Below are 23335 nucleotides of genomic sequence, written 5' to 3' on the forward strand. Positions count from 1 at the left end.
TGGAAACTAAATCACCTCCTTTAGGGTTTTATTCAATTCGGTACTACATCACTAATTCATCTATTTAATTTGTCCAAACAACATTTGAGAATTTTTTTGAACTTTCCATGTTTCTTATAGTTCTAAAATTTATATACATTTAATTGGTTTAACGAAAGAAAAATAAATTGTGTTTTGATTGGTTAAGGGGGATAACATTAGGGAGACAAATCAAGTTTTTACTTTTATTCCATACAAATTAATAAATTTATTATCCTTTAAACATTTAATCCATAAAATCTTTACAATTTACAATTTTAGGAATTTCTTGGTAACCACATGTTGCCATATTTTCTCAAGAAGAGGACATTGAAACATAATTGAATTGGTGTCTTTTTTGGTGTAGCCATGGAATGGAGGTGATAACTAGGAGAGCCAAGACTAAGGGTTTTGTCAATGCTTTGACTGGTGCCTTCTTGGTTTTGGAAGGCACTGGCACTACCTTTAGGGTTTTTTATGGTGATTTTTTAGGAGCACTTACATGTAGATCTTTAGTAGGTACTAGCTCCACAGGGGTGCTTAAAAGAGAAGTTTTAGCTAGTGGTACCTCTTTAAAGGCTTTTTGAGTTGTAGCTAGTGGCCTTGGAGGGGTTGAAGCTGGGGAGAGGCTAGCTTTGGGCATTATTTAGCTTTATTTTCTATAAAAGGAAATCATTTACAAGATAGAACTTAGTTAATGCTAAACAAATAATGTATGCTCAGCATAAGTTGTCAAATAGTGTATGTTGAGCAAGATATATAGTATGTGCCAAGTAATTAGTAAGTGTTGAGAAGATAGTTAATGCCAAGTGATTTAGATGTTGAGTGATCAATGGATGTTGAGTTATTTGGAGGCCGAGTTACAACATTGAAGATACAACGAGTGTCCAACATTAGAGACTTTCAAGTGTCTAGTAAAATAGTTTTGGACATAGTTGTTTGTAATAGCACAAACTTCTATGTAAACCATTTTTTAGATGACTGAGGGATTCTTTTGCAATTTTAGATGATAAGAATGAATCTATATTGAGGATCCCTATGCAGTATATGAAACCAATCAGTTAAAGCGATGGATTAAGCAACAAAATGGATGAATCATAATTATTGATTCATACCTAACCCTAAGTCACCAAGGTGTTCTTAAGGAAGATAAACCCTAGAATATTATATATGTGAAGAGAGAAGTTTGCATGCCCAAATAGAGCATTCATGGTTGCTAAGGAGTTGTGAATCAAGTTATATATTGTAGAATCAGTTAGAGGAGAACAAAGGAAAGAAGTTAGAGCAAAAAAGTGATACATTTGATAATAGAGGATCAAGGATACATGTAAAGAGGTGATCTATTATCTAGTAGTAGAGTGCTAATTGCAAGATTATTGCTATGACATTCTAGTAGGTGAATTAGTTAAATTTCTTAACAATGTAATCCTAACATGATATTGTAAATCCTTTAATAGGGTACTTACTTTGCTGCAATGTTTAAGTCCTTTAATCATGCACACTTCTAATAGGGTGTTGAAATCCTTTAACAAGGAAGACCTTTCATAGGGTAGATCATAGTTTATGATCAAATATTGTAACCTTCATTGGATAAAATTTACAACAACAACAATGAAGATTTGTGGGTGTCATCCCCACCCTAGTTTTACCTTCTCATTAAAGGGTTTCTAGGTAACTAGATATCTTGTCTCATATATGTGTTGAATGTTTATTTGATTTCATGTTATGGATGAACATGTTTAGCTATCTATTTTTGTTCACATGCAAATTGTGAGATGGATGTGTAGTGAATGATTTTATGGTTAAAGTTTTGAACAACTGATTCAACCCCCCATCTCTAAAGTATGGAAGGATTTGATAAATATGACGTAACCATAAAATCGATGGTGATGTTTAGTCAATACAATATAAAAATTTCCTATTTAAGGACACATAAGGAATGACTTTTAATGTCAATTCAATTGTTGATTTCTAATATCAAGGAGAAGCTCCGATGAGGAAGGCAATAGAGGTGAAATGTGAAGAGTTTGTGAATTGCGATTGCTTGAGGAGTTACCAAGTAGATTAGTGATGTAGATGTAAATGGAGGCCATATAATGAACCAAAAGATGAGAAAATAGAGATATGAATTTGCAAAGTGAGTTGTAATTTAAATATAAAAACTACTATTACATTCTAACCATTGTATCAGTCCAAAATACTTTAATCAAGGTTGATCTAATGATCATTTTGTAAATCCTTTAATGACTATGACATTCTAATGGAATGTTATAAAGTCCTATAAGAAGGCCACTCCTAACAGGGTGATTAAATCCTTTGACAAGGTCAGATTTAATAGTATCTTGTATAACCATTAATAGGGTTGGCTTCTTAACTAAGCTCACTTTAGAAGAGTGAAAAATTGATAGCATGTTTCTTGGTGGATTTCCCAAAATTGGTTTTCCATGTTAAATCATGGTGTCAAAGTGTTATTATCATGTGTGGATGTTATTGTTTTGCATGATATATTTTACAATAGTTTATTTACTGGCAATCGACATATATACAAATAGAGAGTTAAATAAATGTATGGAATTTTAAATTGTTGATGATGTGTTATAGAGACCAAGTGGGTATCTAAGTTTGTTTAAGTTGTATAAAGTTTTTAAAAGTTGATCTGCTACATCTTGACCTAAGGATAACTTGTTCACCCCCACCTCTCAATTATTCTAAATCATTATAATATTAAAATGTTTGAATTTGTGTTAGAAATATTGTGATGACTAAGGGTATAATACTATTATTTGTAAGCTTTTTATTATTGTAGAATTTACTAGAATGTAATTAAGATTATTGTAAAAGGTCATTCTTCTTCTAAAAACCAAAAGAGTTAGCCACAACCAAAGAGGAAACATAACCATCCTCCAAGAGACTCCCAAACTTTGCTTCAATGGAAATATTGGGACCTTGAAGGGAATCTAACATAGCCAAGTCCTTTGTTTGGGGGGCGGGAGGGAATTGCTTGATTCACTTGACCTAAGTCCTCCAACCTAGAATCCATCTTAGGAGTTGATGCTTGTTTATACATCCACTTCTCATTCTTTCCTAGGCAAGATGAGGCTAAATAACCTTCCTAGCTTTTTTGGGGCAAGTTTATCCCAATGACCCATCTTATTGCAAATAAAATAGGCAAAGAGAAGGGATTTAGATTCAACCTCCCATTTCAATAAACACTACTTGAAATTGATTATATTAATAGATGACATGTTGTCCAATCTACAAAAATTAACAAAAATACAAGTAAACGTCAACCTTGACCTATATATTATACACTAATCAATCGCTAGTTTTTGGCCGAAGCAAGCAACAATGCCTTAGAAAACTGTTGAAAATTCCAAAACTTCAAAGACAACCTAGGGAATCTAACCCAAACATGGACAAAAGAAAAAATATTCCTCAAAGTTCCATCTAGGATCCCATTTCCAGAATGAGAGAGCCATTTTACCATTATTTCAAGGACCCCCAAAGGATTCTATTACACTCCTCTTTATTTGAGAGCTCGAAGGATATGAAACTCTTGGGAGGGGAAACTATCCCAACTTAGCCTTTTAAATACCATTTCTATTTAACACGTAGGAACAAACATTTTCAATATTAGGACTAGAACCAAGAAACATATCAATAAGAATCATCTTCGACACTAGAATAGGAAAATCCAAGAATTGGTTCTAGATAAAAATAGAGAACTCCCCATTCTAGCATCCCAAATTAATAGGTTTAATATGAACATAGTGCTTATTGTTCAAGATTGTTCCAAATAACTGCCCCCAATAAATTTGATCCCACTTGAACATCCATGTCGTAGGACCCCCAAACCCCACTTTTGAAGAGACCTCAAAACCTCCTTTTCCAAATCCATCATCACCACTAGCAGGTAGTAGGACCACAAGCTTAGGAGCTTCAACCAGAGTCATCAAAAGTCCATCCTTTAAGGCATTTTTGAAAACATCTGGTAGAGATTCTAGGAATAGAATAATATTAGGAATAAATCTTGCAACAAGGCTAGAAGCCCGACAAGTTGCCTCCTAATATCTGACATCTTTCCCACCACCACCATCAAATTTGAACTAGCCTCATAATCCTGCTCTTTTGTTGACCTCTCTAAGCTCACCATTGTTTAATTCCCTTATTGTTTCTCCATTAAGTTACAATTTTCTACAAATTTTTGAAAGTATCCTTTCTCAAATAGTTTGATCACTCACACTATAATTTTCTCAATCACTAAAATCTCAAAATGTGAGAAATTGATTAAAAAAAACCATTAAATTATCCCATTTTTTAATGTAATTATTATCTTAGGTCATATTTTAAAAAAATGTTTCATACATAGTAGCCATGAAAAATCATAATAATATCTCAAATAGAGTCATCAACACTAGAAATAAGAAATATTGTCTCTCAGAACCTTGATTCTCATTAATCTACTAACAATGTGAATTTTATAAAATATATTTTTTTGTGCAATTTTTGCTACTAAGACCATGGTTGGCCATATCAAGCTGGTGTAGAAGGTTACTTCTTAGTACTAGGAGCACATTAAAAGGATCCACCTTACCTAAGGAATCATTTTGATTCTTTTATTTTCACACCTTCTCATTCCCATTCTTTCACAAAGGTATCATTGATGTTCCTATACTCTATCAAATTAGATGGATTATTTTGCAATTCTAGATGATATCAACAAATCTTTTTCTGAGGATCCCTATGAGGTAAATGCAACCAATCAGTTAAAGGGATGGATTAAGTAGAAAAAAAGGGATGAATCACAATCATTGATTCATATCTAACCCTAAGTTACCTATGTATTCTTAAGGAAGACAAACCCTAAAACATTATATTTGTGACTTGAGAGAAGTTTGCATGCACAGACAGAGCATTCATGGTGGCTAAAGAGTTGTGAATCATGTTATACATTGCAGAATCAGTTAGAGGAGAAAAAAGGAAAGAAGTTAGAGGATAGAACTGATACATTTGATCAGAGAGGATCAAGGATACATGCAAAGAGGTGATTTGTTGTCTAGCAGTAGAGTGCTAAGCTCAAGATCATTGCTAAGACATTCTAGTAGGTGAATCAGTTAAATCTCTTAACAGAGAAGTCCTAATAGGTTGTTGTAAATCCTTTAATAGGGTTCTTACTACATTGTAATTTTTAAACTTCCTTTAATTAGGAACACTTCTAATAGGGTGTTGAAAAACCTTTAACAGGGTTAAGATCTAAAAATCTTGTAAGACTTTAACAGGGTAGACCTTCCATAGGGTAGATCATAGTTTATGATCAAACATTGTAACCTTCATTCGATACACTTTATAACTGCAATAGTGAAGATTTTTGTGTGTTATCCCCACCTCAATTTTACCTTCTCATTGGAGGATTTTTGGGTAACAAAATATCTTGTGTCACATATGTGTTGAATGTTTATTTGATTCATGCTATGGATGAATATATTTAGCTAGCTATTTTAGTTTACATGAAAATTGTGAGATGGATGTGTGGTGAATGGTTTTATGGTTAAAGTTTTGGAGGATCGATTCATCCCCTTCTCAAAGTTTACTTTTCCTATTATATTTCAAATAAAAGATGGAAGGATTCGATGAATCTGAACTAACCCTAATATTGATGGTGATGTTTACACAATAAAATATCAAAATTACCTATTTAAGGAGGCATAAGGAATGAATTTTAATGCCAAGTTCATTGCTGATTGGCAATCTTAAGGAGAAGTTGTGAAGAGGAAGATAATAGAGGTGAAGTGTGAAGAGTTTGTAAATTGTGATTGCTTGAGGAGGTGCAAAGTAGATCAATGATGGAGATGTAAATGGAAGACAACCAATGAACCAAAAGATGAGAAAGTAGAGATATGAATTTTCAAAGTGAATTTTACTTGATAGATTAAAATTATTGTTCCATTCTAACCATTGTATCAGTCCAAAATCCTTTAATCAAGGTTGACCTAATAGTCATTTTGTAAATCCTTTAATGAAAATGACATTCTAATGAAAGGTTCTAAAGTCCTCGAAGAAGGCCACTCCTAACAAGATGATTAAATCCTTTAACAAGGTCACATTTAATAGTGTCTTGTATAACCATTGACAGGGTTGGCTCTTAACTGAGCTCACTTTTGAAGAGTGAAAAATTGGTAGCTTGTTACTTGGTATTTTTCCCTAAATTGGGTTTCCATGTTAAATCATGGTGTCAATGTGTTATTATCATGTGTGGATGTGTTTGTTTTACATGCTATATTTTACAGTAGTTTATTTGCTGGCATTTGACATATATACAGATCAAGAGTTAAGTAAATGCATGAATTTTAAATTGTTGATGATGTGCTATAGAGACATAGTGGATATATGAGTTTTTTTAAGTTGTCTCAAGTTTTTAAAATTTGATTTGGTACATCTAGATTTGAGGATAACTTGTTCACCCCCACCTCTCAATCTTTCTAAATTATTATAATATTTAAAAGATTTCTATTGGTATTAGAAATACCATGATGACTAAGGTTATAATAATATTATTGGTAAGCTTGGTATTATTGTAAAATTTACTAGAATGTAATTAATGTTATTGTAAAATGTCATTCTTCTTTGAAAAATCAAAAGAGTCAGCCACAATCAAAGTAGAAACATTGCCATACTCTAGGGGACTCCCAAAATTTTCTTTAATGGAAATATTGGGACCTTCAAGGGGATCTAACATAGCCAAGCCCTCATGGGGGATAAATTGCTTGATTCACTTGACTCGAGTCCTCCAACCTAGAACCCATCTTAGGAGTTGATGCTTGTTTATAGATCCACTCCTCATTCTGCCCTGGGGCGAGATGAGGCTAAACAACCTTCTTAGTTTTTTTTGAATTTTTTTATCACAATGACCCATCTTATTGCAAATAGAATAGGCAAAGAGAAGGCACTCAAATTCAACCTCCCATTTCAATAAACTTTACTTGGAATTGATTGTAATAAGAGACAATATGTTGTCCAATCTACAAGCATTAACACAAATACAAGCAAAGATCTGTTGGAATATTCAAATGGGAAGAGTACTTATGAGGGGGGTGGGGGGGTGAATCATAAGTACCAATTGTTATCCTTTCAAACCCTTAATAACATATAACTGAAATTTACATGTATCAAAGTGAATATGCATAAAATGAGAGCATGCATCAACACATAACACAAAAAATTTTGCTGACCTAGAAACCCTCTAGGAATAAGAAGGTAAAATTGGGGTGGGGATGACACCCACAAAAATTACTGCAACAATGTGTTCAACCACTTCTGATGGTTTTCCCTATTGAAGGCTTTACACTGTGTCAATAGTGACTTGTTGAGAGGATTTACAGACACTTTACAAGAAGTGTCACCCTATTAAAGGATTTACATAAAGGTTGTTGAACCTACCTAATACATAGGATTTTCTTGACCTTCTCCAAAGGCTCTCCTACATAGCTGTTAAGCTAACCTATCACCATAGGATTTCAACCTCTAATACAATTGTGAGAGAGTATTAGAAAATTTGACCTGATTGAATGGAATCTCAAATTTTTGGGTTCAGGCACTTGATCTACTCAATTCTTCTCTGATCAATTGGATATAAATGTTGTCCCTTTCACTAAGTCTTTTCTCTTCACACTAAAATTTCACTATAATCTCCCCTTGTGCAACTTTTCTTCCATACATACAATGGTGCATTCATCCTCCTTATATAGAATGCAAAGAATCAAGTTTAGGTATGGATCTACGATCCAAATTGAATCTCAAATTCTTGCTTATACTTTGCATTTTTCTTATTGGTTGCATGCCTTCACCATTTTTCTGATTTGTTGCATGCAAATTGCATAGGGAATGTAAATGATTCATCCTTATCCTTTTTCTCTTCAAAATTTTTCTAAGTTGGCTCCAAAAATGGTTTACATCTTAGTTTGTGCAAATACAAACTTTTATGCTAATCTTGCATTGCTTGTCAGATGAAGTATTACTGAGTTGAGTTGCTCAACATCTGAATGATTTTGTTACTCGGCACATGAACAATTCTTGTATTACTCGACACATACTATACTATAATTTTCTCAACACTAACTAACTCAGCACCTATTAAAATTTTGGCTTGACATCTATTGTTTACGTGGCATACATAGTGAAAATGGTTAAGTGTGTTGACACTCATTTGTCAATACTTTTTATTTGAACAACAATCTCCCTATTTGACATGAGTGTCAAAAACACTTAACTAAGCATTGATGATCCTTATAGCTCTCCCTGAATTGATTATGCCTTTGAAATTTGAAATTTTGTGCCAATATGCTTCATCCTCTCTAACTTTTGATCTGTTTTTGCAGTTTGACCCTGTATGCTATATCTGATCTGTGTGATGTGCTTGTATTCCATGTGATTACCAAAAGTTAACATCTCTTCTTCACTCCTTTATTCATTGTCTCCCCTTTTTGGCTATTTACAATCGTTCCACTTTATTCTCAAAATGAAAGAATGATCAAAATTTGTCAAATTTTGGTAATTACCCATAGTATTTACATATCTCCTCCTTTTCTTATTACTCCCCCTATAATATATATCTCCCCTTTTGTTCATTCTCCCCCTTTTCTGACACTAATGTCAAAGGATTCTATGGAGTAATACCATATTTAGCCAAAAAATTGCTATTTACCTCCATTATTGCTTTTAGAGCTGCATCCTGATTCTCCAAAGCAATGTCTAATGACTTGTGCTGGATGGAAATCTCTGTAGCAAGGTGTACAAGTCCATCAAGGGTAGAAAGATTGGGATCTTTCTTTAATATTATCTTAGCATAAACTTGTTCCTTGTGGAGGACTTCTAGATGAGGGGTTACAGAGGATTGGATCTGCATCAATTTACCCTTTATATTTTTCTTATTTTTTGTTAGCACAGCTAACTCCTTTTGTGTGTGAAGCCTCTATGCAAAATGCTTCTCATTTTGAGCTGGATCCCTAGGTAATTGCATACTAGAGATTTTCAAGTTCCTTTCCAAGCTCATTATTCGCTGATTAGTTTCTTGTGTGAAATTTCAAAAATCACACAACTTCTTATATAATGAAAAAATATTTTCAAGAACAATTTTGGTCTTATCAATTGTCTTGGCCAATTCTACTTGTTCAAGTACAATGTCGCTTGATATCTTCTTATTAACCTTACCCTTGAAACTTTCTTTTTGATGATTCCATTATTTTAACATTGGTGTCTTGGTCCTCATTTGTCACCTAATCAACTATGTCTAATAGTTGCTCAATTATTGGTTTTCCTTCATCTGGTGACTACAACCTAAAGGAATCCATGAAGATGTCCTTGATATCATGAAGTTCTTACTTTTGTTTAAATTATTTTCTCAAAATTTCTTGCCTCATCCTTCTATCCAATGCATTTTGCATTTTGGTCATTTGTGCCATCGTGATAGTTTCGAAATCATAGGAGGATATCTCAATTTCTTCATCTAGTTCACGGTCTCCATAGTGAAGTACCCTAGCCACTCTTGTTGAACTCGAGCTTGGCATAGAAAATTGCAATGGAATAGCTTCAATGCTAGCCTCTTGAATAGTCTTAGTAGGAGTGCCAGTCTTTGGTAATTCTACCAATGTCTGAATGGTGGCTTGCTCCTTTTCTTTTGCTGCATCATCCTTCTTGTCTAATTTCCTCTCCTCTATACTCAGCATCTAAACATTATCTATAATTACACTTGGTGGAGGTGGTGGTGGCAGTATCAAAACTTTAGCTTTAATGTATGTAAAAGGTTGTACCTTTGGCTTCACCTTCTATCTTTGTGGTGCTGCTACTGCTCTTTGTATTTCATCTACACTCACCAATACAAGATTTATGCATAATTGTGCCTGCAGAGTAGATTGGTGAAGGATCTTTGAGATATCCTCTGTAGTGAGTGGGTTGATGTTTTGAGCTATTTTTTCAGTAACATCCTTTATGATGACTATCTCTACAAGTGTAGTAGTTGAGTGAGGAGGGTTGGGATGTGGCAATTGTGTGTCTTGCACACTCTATTCTTGTTGCTCACCTATCCCCTTTTCTTTTTCTTTACTTATTTACTCATCCTTTTCTTCTTCATCCTTTTCTTCTTTATCCTTCTTTTCTTCCTCCACTTTCTTCTCTTCTCCTTTCTTCTCCTCTACCTTCTTTCTTCTTGCTTCTTTTATTTCCTTTGTTTTGGCACTTGCTTTTGCCTTGTATTCTTCATCAAATACATCATCAATTTTCTTGTAGATAATTTTTGACACTTTTGTGGTTTTGCTCACAACCTCTTCAATTTTATTTTGTAGAATACTAAATGCCCTGTATTTGGGAGTAAATCTATTTTTGTGTCTTTTGACTACATTTGTTATTTGACTTTTAGTCAAATCAGGCAACATCCTTGCTAAGGTAGACTCCCTTATTTATTTGTTAGTTTACAGACAAAAATGCCATTTTTCCTCTACAATCTTGTATAATTCCTTTGGCAATGAACTATCCAGTCCAAGAGGTATATGTTTATATTTTGCCATCATATTATAGATAGATATCTCTTTTTTCTTTTTCTCAACTTTTGTGAGCTTATTAAAATTTACATTCTTCAAATCATTTAAGTCTCCATTCCTAATCTTAGAACATAATTTATTAATAGAAGACTTTGGTGGATGACTTACCACTTTAAATTGACTTATATCTTCAAATTCTATCCTTTCATCATCTGTGTTTGGTTGAGCCACATATCTTCTTCTTTTCGTGGACTCTTCTGCTAACTGTGTAGTAGCTTTCTTCTTTTCTTTTACTACCTCTTTGGCCTTTTGAGCCAATGCTCTTTTTGTGACCCTTGTTGCTATTGGATTAGTTGGAGCTGGCTTGGTTGGGGCTGATTTTGTTACCTTCTTGGGCTTTGACTGAGTTGCAAGTTTTGTTTTTGCCTTTCTCTTCTTCTGCTCGGTAGGTGTAGGTGCTTCCTCAACTTCTTCTTCCTTGGTACCTTCCTCTTTATCTTCTTCTTGCCCTTGTGTCAGCTCTTCTATTTCTTGCCCTTGCTCTTCTTCTTCTTCACCATCTCCTTCCAATTCTTCCACTTCTTCTGCTTCACCTTCAATATTTGCTCCGAATGTCTTATTTATTTTCCTCACCATTTCATCCTTCTTCTTAATAATTGAAGTAGTTTTTAGTTCTATCTCAATTTTGGACTTAACAACATCATAAGTTCCAAAGTGGGGAAATGCTTTATCAATTTCTTCTGCTAACAATGTTGTGATTGCTGCTGAGGCTTCACCAATATATAGTTCATATCCTAATGGCCTTAGCCATCTTACCCTTAGTATTGTAGCTTGAATATATGTGAAGTCAATATCAACCAAGAAGCATATATCATTGACATGTTTCTCAACTAGTGAGACTGGTATCCTCATCCTTTGCTTCATAGACTTCTTAAAGTCTTCAAAATAGCTAGTCATTTGGGCTTCAAAATTGTCTCCCATTTGATCAATGAAGTCATTAATTTGAGTGGCTGCCATCTTGTTAGAATCCCGTTTTACCTTCCCAATTGAAGGGAATTCTTCCATCACATAAAAGAATATGCACATGAGAACTGAGCCAAATTTACACTGTGCACCTTTTGATCTCCTTATGACTCCTAAGTTCTCATTGATTTGTTGCAACATGAGTTCAGCCAGATCATAGGCGTGATCTTTCTTTACCAACTTGTATGCCACATCAACAACTATGCAGGGAATGCTATTTAGTTTGTTGGATTGATAAAATTTATGTGAAATTATCCTCACAGCAAAGTCAAGTAGGGGGTCATTCACAGTATCAATAGTCATTCCCCTATTGTTCCATTTTGAGCCTGTGTTCTTCTCAATCACCTCCTTTCTGTCACTTCTCAATGTTTTTGGTTGATCTAGGGTTGGAAGAATAGTAACCCTGTTGGGCCCACTTGTCGTTGCACCAAAAGCCATGACTGTTAGTGAACATGGAACACCACATAATTAACCACCTGTGGGTAGGGAAGCGCATCGCATCACCCAACAATCTCCCCCTCGACGCGCATACCAGGTGCTTATGCGGGTCGAGAAGGCACCGGGGAGATTTGAACCCATGACCAAGCCAAAACCAGGCTTTGATACCAATTGTAGGGCCCATTTGCCGTTGCACCAAAAGCCATGACTGTTAGTGAACATGGAACACCACATAATTAACCACCTGTGGGCAGGGGAGTGCGTCGCATCACCCAACAATTGGTATCAGAGCTACGGTTTTATTATTATAACCCTAGATTGAATCCATGGGAATGCATGAGAGGATTAAAAAAAAAAGGGGCAAGATATATGAATGATTTATTGCAGATCTAAGGGTTTTGGATTTGCTATTATGATGAGATGTTAAAAGATTTGGGCATGGGAAATTGTTGGACAAAAAGATTTTTCGGATGTTTCATTTAAATGAGAGTTTTGGGGGGTAGCATGTAGAAATGACCTCCTGGGTAAAAACAGACCTCACCATTGGATCCGGGTCAACATTTCCATAAATTTTGATATATAATATGCCCTAGTTTGGCCATGTTTAGAGAAAATGAAAGAGTTTTTTAGTTTCAGCGCATGATGGCCGTCAAATTTAATCCCGTCGGAATTTTCATCATTGAAAAAAATAAAAAATGAAAAATCGTACTGAAAATGGTAAAAAGACAGTTTTAGTAAAATGGCCATAACTTTCTCTCAGAATATCGAATTTCAGAGTTCTTATAGGCGTTGGAAAGCTAATTCAGAGCACTATAAGATGGCGTAGGTTTGGTTCTATGATTTTGAAATTTTATCAGGTTTTGAGAGCCCTAAAGTCAGATGTTATTTATTTTGAGCATGGATTAGGGCATAACTTGGGCATACAGAGTCAGATTTTGGACTTCGAGTAGTCAACGGAAAGCTCTTGGAGAGCTCTACACATTGGTTTAGGTTTGGTGTAGGTTTGACATTATTTGTTTGTTGATATACTGATTTGAATAGTTTATAGATATATTTCGACTATGGTAACATTGTGAGTTTATGGCATTGGAGATTTAAGATTTTGATGTCATTGTATACTTAGTTCATATTTCAGATTGGTCTCATGATGATATGGTTATCAGTGTTTGGTTTGGATATGCATGATGACTTGTTGGGTCTACAAGTTGTGCAGTGTTGTAAGCGGTCTATACTTACAGGTTGCATTTATAGCTTGGTTATGGGTTGTCTTTGCCCATTGATCTTTCATTATTGATGCATATTCAGATTGGTGGCTTGGATTTGGGCTGTCTATGCCCTAAGTCACCTGCTTTACTATTTTGTTCATGTAGAAGGGATCAGATGTTGTTACCAGGGACAATCATGGTGGAGGATTGTGGTTGACTATTTTATGCTGACAGGTTGGACATATTGAGAGCTTGATGCTCGGTTCATGGATGTGATCATGGTGTCATGGATTTTGGCATGACATGATTGGTTATACAGGTACATCCTTGATGTTTATTAGCTTGGATTTTCTGATTCAGTTATGGTGGTATATCTTCTTGGTTGAGGATCATGGTTATTTGGTTTCTTTTGAGGAGCTCATGATGTGCACTTTGAGTTCTTTGATGGTTTAATGCCTTGGTTGATTCACATGGTTAGAAGATGGTTTTTTCATCATTATGTCATGGATAGCTTGGATACACAGTTTAGTGGGAGCTTGTGACAGTGTAGGATTAGTTCCTGGTTTGGTTTGAATCTTCAAGTAGGAGATGGATTTTATGATGCCATAGGTGACTTGGTACCACGGTTGAGTGGGAGTTGTTGGCATTGATATATTTATTGAGTGTTTGCAGATGTTGGAGGTTTGTCTTAGATCCTATTACTGCAGAAGCATCTTTGACATTTGCATGGTGCACTTGTTATCTTCATGGTGTGTGAAGATGGTTAGATCTTGAGGACTCATGGAGTTCTTGGTTATCTTCATGGTGTGTGGAGATGGTTGCATCTTGAGGACTCACAGGGTTCTTGGAAAAGGTGTGGTTTATGCTTATATTTGGAATGTTATCCTTGGTATGAGGATGGTTTCATTATTATGTCATGTTATACTCTTGATACACGTTTAGAGTTGTGACATGTTATGGTATGTTCATATGGAGCATGTTATCTCTTTGGTTGAGATGGTTAGATCATGTTGTCATGTTTATGTTCCTAAGGCCACGGTTGGAACTTTGACATTGATCTTGGTTTAGTTTCTTGGTATTGAGTACACTGATCATAAGCTGGATACTTCATGATATTGCTATGTTGCATTTGGAGTTGGCATGGATTGATTGGTTACAGGTGCTCATGGATACTCAAAGACGGTGGTGACGCTGATTTCTCTTGGATTAGAAAAGTATTTGTTGGGATGGTTGATGGTTTCAGCAGAAAGTTTGAGGGGCAGTCACCTGATATGGACTTGAGAGGAGATTGTTCTTAGATGAGTCTTGGTTGGAGACTTGAGTATCTTGATGAGCATTCTCATTCCCAACTCTTGGTCTACTCGGTGGTTTGCTACTTGAGAGGTATAGCCCATTGTTTCTCTTAGTTGCATTATATGTATGCTTATCTTTCATGGATATGGATCTTGAGCTATGGTACATGAGTTAGTTCTTGAGGGTTCATTTGAGAGATGGTTTAACATTGGTTATCTCCATGTGCATATGTTGTTATGCTGGTTGAGTTTGGGAGATGGTGTTATATTGGGCATATTCCTTGGTTTAGGAATGGTTTTATGAGTTTGATCTTCTTGTGAGAGGCTTACATCCATGATTAGCTATATGGTATGGTTTGGGTGTTGTTGAGGCTTCTTGTTGGGGTTTTATGGAGGAGATCATACTTGCACAGTTTACATCTAGAGGTGTGTGTAGAAGGACATGATACAGGTTATGATTTGCATGGTATCTCTAGTCTTGGTTATCTTCCTCGATGTTCAGTTTTGCCTACATTGGATTTGATATTGCTTGGAGATTGTGATCACTAGTTTGTGCTCATGTATGTCATGTGAGAGATGACATGGTTATTCCTTTATCTCTTTCCTCTGTTGATTTTGGTGAACTTGGGAGAGGATTGGAGACTTGTTATGAGAGTTGTTCTTACAGGATATTGGATTATGTATTGTAGATGTCCTTGATACTACATGGATTCACTTCTTTGAGATGTGTTGAGTGGATTGGTTATAGATTTGACATTATCTTTTGCAGTGGGAGCTTCTTGGTATATATGTGGCAAGTATTGCTCTTGAAGCTTGTGATTGCTGGTTATAGATTGGATATGTCGATGATATGAGATTCACTTGTTATACTTTTCAGGTATGGATAGTTGGATGGGTTTGGCACTTGCTGTGGGTGCTATTTCAGCTGTGGATATTTTAACAACTATGGATACATGTGATTACCTTTGGATCAGGTTTTTTGTGCTCAGAATTTCAGTTGGTACAGGATTTTATGATCTTCTAATGCGACAGGTTGGGTGGTTTTCTCTTTGGATGGCTTCTATGTATGTCCAGTGGGAGTGGCATAATAGGAGGTGAGATCATTTATGTTCGAGACGCTGGATACTTTGATTTTGTTGCAGGTACCAGGATGGAGCACTTGGTGTATTTTGATCCATGATGGTGGATGTGCTAGGAGGGATTGTTCCCTTGTTCATTTATGTGGCTACGGATTGACCCTATGCAATGTATACAACAAGTGGGAGATTGTTGAGATAATGGGTGTTGCACACATTGCATAAAATTTTTATATTTTATTTTATTTTGTTATGTAATGTTGTGCCTAGATGGACGTGCAACATGTAAAGATTCCTGTGGAATATTCTTGATGAGTTGTATTGTAACATTGTGATAATATTATATGTAATTATTTAATATTGGGAAAAAGAATTAAATGCCCAATATTAAATGTGGGGTCAGTGGGTTAGGTAGCACATGGTTTATGTAATACCACTTAGTGGTTTTGTGGGACTTGCTACTATATAAGCAGCCACAAGAGTAGTTGTTGTGAGAGAGAAGAAAAAGAGTGACAAGGAAAAGACAAAAGGCAAGAGTCGAGCGGGACAAGGCTTGACAGGTTAGCCAAGGGAGCATTTGTGAAGGTTGAAAGAATGGCATGGGATGTGTGGATTCATGCTTGCTCACATAGTTTGCTCGGTTGTGGCTATGGCCATGAAGGCTTTCATGGTTGTATGGAAATGATATTTTTTGCTGAATAATACATGGTGATGGATGCTTTTGGAGGCTGGGTTTTTTCCCTCAATGAGGGTTTCCCAGGGTATATCTTGTGTCACAATTTTGTGGGTATGTTGTCTATTCTCTTGCATGTGGATTTTAATTCCGTGTTCATTTCAGATCTATTATGGGTTATGTGGAAACGGTTATATTCTTTGTTGCCAAGTTTCCTTACAAGTGGTATGGGTGATGCGACGCGCTCCCCTACCCACAGGTGGTTAATTATGTGGTGTTCCATGTTCACTAACAGTCATGGCTTTTGGTGCAACGGCAAGTGGGCCCAACAATTGGTATCAGAGCTTGGTTTTGGCCTAGTCATGGGTTCAAATCTCCCCGGTGCCTTCCCGACCCACGTAAGCACCTGGTATGCGCGTCGAGGGGGAGATTGTTGGGTGATGCGACGCGCTCCCCTGCCCACAGTTGGTTAATTATGTGGTGTTCCATGTTCACTAATAGTCATGGCTTTTGGTGCAACGGCAAATGGGCCCAACAAACCCTATGCACAATCCTCTTAGTAATCTTGACTAGTCCTGACTCTAGTCACAGATATCCATCATGAATTCGTCTCAGAACAATGCAAATCCATTCAGTTTTAAACACCATGGGAAAAACTAGGGTTTTAGTTAAACCCTTCTTCTCAATGATTGAAAACTCTTTCTTCAATATCTTATTCTCACATAGCTTATCATAGGCGTTGAAGATTTCTAGATCACCTATGGCACCAATTTTACAATTGTAGCATTTCCTTACATCTTGAACCATGATGACTTTGGGTGGAATGACAGATAGTGTGCCAACCAGGTTGTTTTTATAGGCTACTTTAGGGATTGGTTTGAATTTGAGCTGTTTAACTTCATTGCTAACCAGTTGAATCTCATGATCTCCTTTAGCTTTAGGGTTTCTTGAACTAGAAGCCATATTACCAAACTAGGGCTTTAAAATGTATTAAAATTTGAAACTCTGCATAGCTTGACACTTAATAAATACCTTCAGATTGATGAGTTCATGTTGAATCTCTGTTGTATTCGATGCAAGTGACCATAAGGTAGCTACTTGATCATCTCTTAGCTCTTCTAGTTTTTCTCTTCATTTGAATGTCGTGAAAATGAACGATTTTCACTTTTATTAGGCTTGAAACTTAGCATTTATTGCATTCATGCTTTACAGTTGTACACTCAGCTTACAAAGGATTTTCCAACTCAGCATCAACTATTTTTCACTCACTTGGTAGCTATTGTTATCTCTTCACTCGGCATCCACTAGACTATTTATCTCAGCTTGTACTTGGAGTTTTACTAGACAACCAAAGATAGCTTGGTATCATCTTCCAACTTTTATCCTGGCATCTTAACTTATATAGATTTCTTCTTTGCAGTGTTCCTATGTTCTTTTTGGGTTGATGTATGATACATCTTTATATGTATTAGCCCCATGTGCCTTTCTAGTGCTTAATTTGATGAGGTCTGATCACTTGACCTCTTGGGTGAAGTGATCTCTCCATTTGATGTGCTACATTCACCTTTCTTCTACCATGTCTTCTTCATATCTTCCCTAATGTGTTCCACATTAACTTTTTCTTTGCCCTTATTAACTTCAGTCTTGGGTACCTTAGCCTTTGTTGGACAATTCCTACTAATATGACCAGTCTTCAAGCAACTAAAACAAGTAGTTTGATTTAACCATCTACTGTAATTTCCCTTAAAATATGACCTTATACAATTTTCAGGAGTGTGGCCATACTCTTGGCAATAGTGATCTAGCTATACCTGGTGTTGTAATCCCAATTGTAGTGATGTACATGATTAATTCCTCTTCAAGGTTGATTAGGTGTCCACATAGGCTTTGATCTGCACTCAAAAGCTCTATGTCCATATTTTTTTGTAGTTTTAGCAGTGACCTTCAAATCTTAGTGTCTTTATAATCTTGGTTTTACATTCATGTACTTGATGTCCTTTCTTTTTGCACTTGTGACAAAAGCTTGCATTTGTGGGCTTATCATGCTGATGACTATTCTTGCTTTTGCACATATTAGAGGTATATCCCTTTGTACCACATAAATGACAAGTGGGTTTAGTGTTCTTACCTTTGTTTATTCTTTCTTCTGCAGCCTTGGATGATTCTCCGTGTTCAGTGTTGATGTAGCCAAGTCCTGAAGTATCATTACTAGCCCTTTTTGATTTTAGCAATTGCTCAAAATACTTGATTTCCTCATTGGGTTTGTTGTAGCTTCTGCTATTTCTTTTTCTCTCTTCAATTCATTATGCAATTATTCATTCTGCATCTTCAAGGTGGAGATCTCAATGTCCTTCATGTTGAGCATTCATCGTCTGGCTCAAGGTGTCTAACTGCATATTTGAAATCTTTTCAAATTCAATTGTCTTCTCTTCCAGTTTATTGATGAGATTTCTCTTGTTGTCTTCTACCATGACCTTGTCTTCAATAGCTCTTTTATTTTGTTTAATTACTTCACAAAGGAATATAGCTTGTGTTTCTTGTTCAAGCTTGAGTAATTTGATTTCTTCAGCTTGTGCTCTATTTTTCTCCATTAGTTCTACTATTGGTGCATCAAATTACTTGGATTCTTGACTAGTAAATACATGTGTGGTGTCAATCTCTTTGTAATGTATGTCATTTTTAGCTATGACTATGTCCTTTCTTCTTTTCAAAGATTTTCTCAGTTCCTCCCTCGCTTCCTCTACTTTGTGTAGAGTTAGTTGCACACCAATCACCTGATTGTCAATTATCTTCCCATGTTTGAAAACTTCCATCTTCTAACCTTTTTCTCCAAGCTATTAGGCTTCTCCTTATGAGAACCAAAGCTCTGATACCAATTGTTGGAATATTCAAATGGGAAGAGTACTTCTAAGAGGGGGGTGGGGGGGGGGGGGGGGAGCAGGGGGGCTGGGGTGAATCAAAAGTACCAATTGTTATCCTGTCAAACCCTTAATAACATATAACTAAAATTAGCATGTGTACTAGACATACATAGTGAAAATGGTTAAGTGTGTCGACACTCATTTGTCAATACTTTTTATTTGACCAACAAGATCAACTCTGACCTATATGTCATACATTGATAAATAGAGAAGAGTTGGCCAAAGCAATCAACAATACCTTAGAAAATTGTTGAACATTTTGAGACTCCAAAGACAACCTAGGGAATCTAACTCAAATAGGGGAAAAAGAAAAAATATTCCTCAAAGTTCCATTTGGGATCCCATTTATAGAATGAGAGAGCCATTTTATGATTATTTTGAGGACCCCCACAAAGGATTCTATTACACTCCTCTTTATTCGAGAAATTGAAGGATAGGGAACTCTTGGGAAGGGAAGCTATCTCAACTTGGCCTTTTAAATACCATTTCTATTTGATGTAGCAATAAAAAATTTCAATATTGGGGCTAAAACCAAGAAGCATACCAATAAGCATCATCTCCAACACTAGATAGGAGAATCCAAGATTGGGTTAGGGATAAAAATAGAGAACTCCTCATTCTAGCATCCCAGTTTAATAGGTTCAATACGAATCGAGTTCTTATTGTTTAAGATGGTCCCAAATAACTTCCCACAATATTTTTGATCCCACTCAAACATTCATGTCATAGGAACCCCTAACTCCACTTTTGAAGAGTCCCCAGGACCCCCTTTTCCAAATCCATCATCACCACTAGAAGGTAGTGAGACCACTACCTTAGTTGCTTCAACCAAAGTCCTCAAAACTCCATCCTTTAAGGCATTTTTGAAAACAACTCATAGAGATTCTAGGAATAGAATAATATTAGGAATAAGGCCTATAGCAAGGTTATAAGCCCAACAAGTTCCCTCCTAACATCTGACCTCCTTCTCACCACCACTATCAAATTTGAACTAGCCTCACCATCCTACTCTTTTGCTGACCTCTCCAAGCTTCCCATTGTGTAATTCTTTTATTATTTATCTGTTAAGTTACAATTTTGTTTAATTTTCTCAAATAGTTTGATCACTCACACTACAATTTTCTCAACCACTAAAATCTCAAATGGTGATAAATTGATTAAAAAAAACCATTAAATCATCCCAATTTTTTATGTAATTATTATCTTAGGTCACATTTGAAAAAACTATTTCATACACAGTAGCCATGAAAAATCATAATGATATCTCAAATAGAGTCATCAACACCTGAAATAAGAAATATTATTTCTCAAAACCTTGATTCTCATTAATCTACTAACAATATGAATTTGAGAAAATATATTTTTCTACATAATTTCTGATCCTAAGCCCATGCTTGGCCATATCAAGCTGATGTAGAAGGTTACTTATTAGTACTAGAATGAGCACATTAAAAGGATCCACCTTAACTAAGGAATCATTTTGATTCTTTTATTTTCACACCTTCTCATTCCCATTCTTTCACAAAGGTATCATTGATGTTCTTATACTCTATTAGATTAGATGGATTAATTTTTCTACCATTGAAGTGTTTTATTATAACCTAGGTGGTCTTCTAATGTTAACAAAACTATTAAATCTATATTATCTATCTTTGTGCCCTAGATTATTAGTGAATAATATTTGTTAATATATTTACTTATAAGATGACTTTTAGTTCTAAGATATTTGGGATCTATAATTAATATATATATTCAATGATGCAAGACAATGTACTTATGGTAACCATCTATGTCTACAAACTACACAAGTCATCATTTTACTATGTTTCCATTCCTCAATAAATTATCTTGTTATTTCATTTGATCCAACACTTTTCAAGAATCAGCCAAATATTTCTACTTTAGATATTTAAGTAATGTAAGTTTATTATGAAATTTTGTACATTTGATATCAATGTAATTGTACTTTTACTATTTCAATAAATGTATCCAACCACAAATATATATTTTTAAATTAAGCATAAATACCACTTTGACTTACCTATTATGCTATCTAATATTGTATTTACAGATTCTATAAGGAAAGATGGCTGAGTATTTCTTAAATTAATATTTTTTCAAATTGTAACAACATATATTTGATTATTTAGACTAGATTTCTGGCATGGTGTGTTTTTATGGACATAGATAGCAAAGTACCAATGACTGTTGCAAAGCTAATGACCTTAATTAAAGAATCTTATTGTTCGCTTCGATAAAATATATACACATTTAAAACTTAAAAAATCTGCAAAAATCACATAATTTGATTAAGATATTCATTAAGATATTCAGTTATATAATGAAAATCAATTCGGAACATAAGAAAAGAAAGGCTAAACATTCTATTTGTACAAGTCAATTATAAATATTATAATCAATAAAATCATGCCAGCGGCTAACTAGCTGACTGGAATACTTATAGAAGATTTTTTTTTAATTAAATAAAAGAAAAGAAAGCATGGTAATGCAATTTTGAAATTAATTATAAAATTATTAAAAAGTGAATCTGGTCGGCTGGGTAGACTCTGCCAAATATATGTGCCAGTAGAGGATAATAATAAAAAGATGATTTGGTAGATAAATTAGGAAAGAAAAGGTGCCAGCTCCGTTTATGTAGCATTAAACAATTGAAAGGGTGCCACACTTATTAGCATATCATAATTTCTAATGTAGTACAAATTAAGGAGGTGAAGCTATGATCGTCTGTGTAGTGTGTTTCAAGAATTGTTTCATCAGGGTCGCCCATCCTTGCGAGTATTGAGAGGTGATTGCGCAGGACTTCCTCCATTCATATACGGAGCTCCTGCTGGAGCCATTCGGCGCAATTTCATAGCCTCCTCAGGACCGTTGGGTACAACAATGGGTTGAGCATCACTTGAGCAACGCATTTCACAAGTCGCCAGCACTGCCAAAATGAGAAAGAGCGCCACAATGAATCGCCTCATCGCTTTCCTTCAATCGAATGCAAACAAGGGATAACAATGTCTCTTATAATCATCAATGTTGACTACAAGTAAAGGCGTTCCCTTTGGTCATAGGCTGAAATTTCAAGAGTCATCTTCGTTATCTGATTCAATCCCTCGGCAATTGTAGGTGATCTTATCACATGCGTCCCCGCACAAAGTGGCCCATTATTTTAACATTGAAATCTTTTTAACGTCGAAATCGTTTTAACAGTGCCTAATTTGTGGGTGTTATACTTTTTATTAGTGGGTGTTATACTTTTTATTAGTTCTTGCCAAAGGCAGGTAATTAATAGAATCATAAGCAATGAAAAAATTCAATTTTCTTCAACAAAAATATAAATATTTTTTCTAACACTTCTATTATGAATGTATTAATTGTAACTTTATTTTTTCCACATTTGTGACAAATGGATAAACTTTTTTTTAAAAATCATTTTTCTAACACCTCTATTAATGAATGCATTAGTTGCAAATTTATCTTTTCCACATTTATGACAAGTAGATAAACTTTAAAAAAACAATCATTTTTATCTGTCTAATCAATTATAATTATTCTTATCTATTTTCCTTACCAAGTTCAAATATAGATTTCAATGTTTTATAATTCTTATTATTTTAAATATATTTATTACTAATTTTACATTGATATTTATTTTTGTAATTTGTAAATTATTCAAATATAGATATTTTAATCAAATATAGAGTTAAATATATTTCTTATTTTAAACACATTTATTATCTTCTACTATTTTACAATTTTGCTCAATTTTTTTTATACCATTAATACTACCCCTCAAACTCACTACATATTTTGGTACTTTGATTTAAGTGATCAATATATTTTTTTAAATTAAATATTTCAACTTATAATTGAATTGGTAGAAATGAGTAGTTCATTCATATAATATAATTTTTATTGTTATTTATATATTTTTTAAAGTAATAAAATTATTAATGTTTTTCAAATTCTCTTCAACTCTCTCTATTACTCTACCTTTACTTGTTCTTATAATAACATATCATTCTCTCTTTTAGCTCTCTCTTCATTTAACATTATATCCCATGGGCCATAGGCATCCTTGATATCAACACTAGCTTAGTTGTATATATATAGAAAAATGTTATGATCGTTTCCATTTTAAATGACAC

The sequence above is a fragment of the Cupressus sempervirens genome, chromosome 1, assembly GCF_028749045.1.
Source record: "Cupressus sempervirens isolate cs-2001-9-10 chromosome 1, ASM2874904v1, whole genome shotgun sequence".
In the NCBI taxonomy this organism is placed as follows: Eukaryota; Viridiplantae; Streptophyta; class Pinopsida; order Cupressales; family Cupressaceae; genus Cupressus; species Cupressus sempervirens.